Source organism: Anneissia japonica, unplaced genomic scaffold (assembly GCF_011630105.1).
Source record: "Anneissia japonica isolate Jap-2015-1 unplaced genomic scaffold, ASM1163010v1 scaffold564_len24143_cov94, whole genome shotgun sequence".
Taxonomy (NCBI): Eukaryota; Metazoa; Echinodermata; class Crinoidea; order Comatulida; family Comatulidae; genus Anneissia; species Anneissia japonica.
In genome coordinates this window covers 6,595-9,882 of record NW_022699536.1, presented here as the reverse complement: position 1 = coordinate 9,882, position 3,288 = coordinate 6,595, and the positions used below count along the sequence as shown (strand labels likewise).

General features: G+C 33.9%; 1 non-coding gene across 1 annotated transcript; it reads right to left on the bottom strand.

Moving 5' to 3' along the window:
* Nucleotides 1-252: 252 nt before the first annotated feature.
* On the bottom strand, nucleotides 253-326 carry Trnal-uaa. The gene has a single exon. It is a non-coding gene; the product is annotated as a tRNA-Leu (tRNA).
* Between the last annotated feature and the right edge of the window lie 2,962 nt (nucleotides 327-3,288).

The following is a 3,288-nucleotide window of genomic DNA, read 5'->3' as shown; positions in this document are numbered from 1 at the left end:
TGTGTTCTGATCCCGGGCCTTAGAGACATGTATAGGTCTAAAATGATTAAACGTTTTTACTGCTTATCAATGGGAATAATTGATAAATCAAGTAGATTACATACAATGATAATAATATAGGCCTATATATAAATCAAGATAACCGTTAACACTTATGTTTTATATAAATCATTAAAGAAAGGACATAGATACATCGTGTAGCTTAGTTCTCAGCCAATTTTGTATTATAAATAAAGAATTTGTGTAATAAAATGCCTCTGGCGGGATTCGAACCTGCAACCTCTCGCCGCTTAAGGTGAGCGTCATAACCATTAGACTACAGAGGCTTCATGGTTGAGCAGATTCAACACCTTTATTCAAACACTGTTTTTACCTTTCTTTATGATATATATATATATATTTCCAGGCAACCAGAGGTCCATATTATCCTAGTTTTCTGACCTCAGGCCCATCCATAGTGAACTCGGGTGGAGTGGACTCTCATGCACTCCTTACCGCCAAATCCTACATCCGCCCCAGGACAACGTTTTGTCCTGCTTACAAAAGCCTTACTCCTCTAAATATGTATTCAAACTTTCAAATTTGAACTAGCCTTTCTATATTCAAGCTTTAAGTATTCAACCAATCACAAGTACTTTTTATCTTATATAGTTATGAATCTAATAGAATTAAACTAAACTTACATAATCTAAATAACATCATTGGACAAGCAGGGATGTATAAAAATTACCGTACCCATTCAAATTAGGGAAGTAAACAAATATATGGTAGAAAACAACATTCATTTCTTGTAATAAACCTGTAGTTGGATCACGTGATGATCATGAAGGTAACCCCCCCCCCCCCCAAACACACAAATAGTTTTCATAAAAATACGAAACGATTTTGAACACAAACAGAAAAGACTCGTACATTGACAGAAAATGTATAAAAACCGTAGGAATGTCATTCGACTGAAAAGTCGAGTCAATCTGAGACGGCCCGAGTGGAAAAAAAAATCCCCACCGGGCCACGGCGGTTGTCCGCTGAGAGATGAACTTGCCGTAGATATAAGAAAATTGGTATACTTCCTCATCTCTATTCTATGCCCCCCCCCCCTCGTCTCTATTTATCGTTGTTTGTGTTTTATAATCCAAAGCGCTTCTCGTATTTGTCTTTTTATTTTTTTTCTCTGTTCTTTGTCCAAAATATATTTTAAGTCTAAAATATGGTTCAGACATACCATATGTCCCGTGATTGCGGATTTGAACATTCCTCATTAACTAATAATGCCAGGCCCTGGCGACCTGGTTTTTACTCCTAGGTAGGTGTGTGAATCGGACTCTTTGTATTTCATTAGGCCTATGAAACGCCATTTGTACTGTTTTTGAACAAGCCTTGAGCTTCAAGCCGAAATCGTCAACTACAGAAAAGCAAGTATTCATTTTTTTTTGTTGCCTTTTTTGGTCTAATTTAATGAAGTCTATATTAATCTATATATTAGTCTATATTATTATTTATCTATATTAATATTGTTCATTTATACTTACCTACAGGTATACGAATTCTGCCTCACATACGTCAATATAGATGTACACGTCGTTTACTTTTAGGCCTAGTTCTTGTAACTCGCTTGCGACCTCTTTCGAAGCTAAAACATGGATAACTTTTTGGTATGGAAGTTGATCAGATATTATTTCTATTTCTTCCAAAGCGTTGACTTTTTGCTTCAATTTTTTAATTGGATTGAATTTATCCTTAAGTTTCTGTTTGTCTGTAAGTATGGGATGATAGAATGCTCGAAAGACCGAAACGTAATAGATGCATGGACTATCGATGCTTTTATACAAGGATGGTACTCTCAAAGTATAATCCACAGGATATTTATTTGGATGTGTATAGAGTTTTCTTGACTTTATTTCAGCCTCATGTACTTGACCATCCGTCATGTTGCAAAGGAGTACAGCACTAAACGCTTCGGAAAACTCTGATGATCCACCAGCGTTTTTTTCTTTAAACATCTTCATGCATACAGAACTAATTTCATTCGTTGAATATTTTTCAAAACAATTTTTCCACAAATGCAGTTTTAACATCTCCTTTTTGAAGTATTCACATTTGCTTAGTGAAGTATTATTGTTTATGTCAAATATCATTATTATTAGACAGCAAAACACAACAAAAAAAATCGAGTTTATATGGCCTAAGTTCATTGAGTAATGGGAATCCCAGGCCTAATAATATTCTCAAATACGAATAATTCTATAATGGAATCTACCATTTGTGATACCCCGAATTTTTACTACCAATTTCAAGGTAAATTTCAGCAAATTTTACACGAATTCGGCAATGAACATTTAATATCAATGCAAAAAAAAATCAAAATTATAAAGGCCTACACGGTTTTTCTAGTTAATTGAGTTATACTTTTCCTTTCTATCATTGAACACCCCTATTCAATATTGAAATTTTCTGAATATCATCTTTTAAAATACACATTGTGCACTGAACAAACACACCCGCTAATAATAGATTTTAATCATATAAAGGGGAATTTCATTGCTATAAAAAGATAACTTTTTGGTTTTTCCAGTTTCTGGTTACCTAATTTTGGTTACAATTGACATGTTGGAAATTTACTGTTTGTGACAGTGTTAGGATTGCCATTTCAGTTAATAATGATTTTAACATTGTTCTTAATTTGTTGTGACTTTTCTGAATTGACTATATAAATTTAAATTAATGTTGTTACACAATTGTATGATATCTTATTTTATTGGATCCTTTTTTAAGTTGTACATTTGATTTTTTTTCTCCTAAGGGAGGTAAATAAAGTTGAAATTGAATAAAGTTGGAAGTATACGCGCTTTTCTAATAATAATATTGATTTGTCTTGATGTGAAACTAAAGCGGTAATGCTTATTCGCCAAACGTCTGAGGCTCTGACACACAGTTTGCACTTTTAGTGATGGTTTTGCGAGTGTCCTTGAAATACAGGAGTTGTTTATATGGGATTATGCACGCTCAACAACCCTTGCTTGCTTTTTTGTGTGTTTGTTCCTTTACTTGATTGAACTGTGTATGTAATATTTGTTGCAAGTGAAATAAATTTGATTTGATTTGATTTGATTTAATTTGATACACACTGGCGCCGGCCTACCGTAGCTAAACAAAGAACAATACAGTAATGGTGATAGAATTCTCGAGAGTTATGAAATTGTGAAATGCCTGCTCTTGTTCGTGTAACGAACTTGTGTCGAGTCAATCCGAGACGGACCGAGTAGAGTTTTATGCAAATGTTTTTTACGG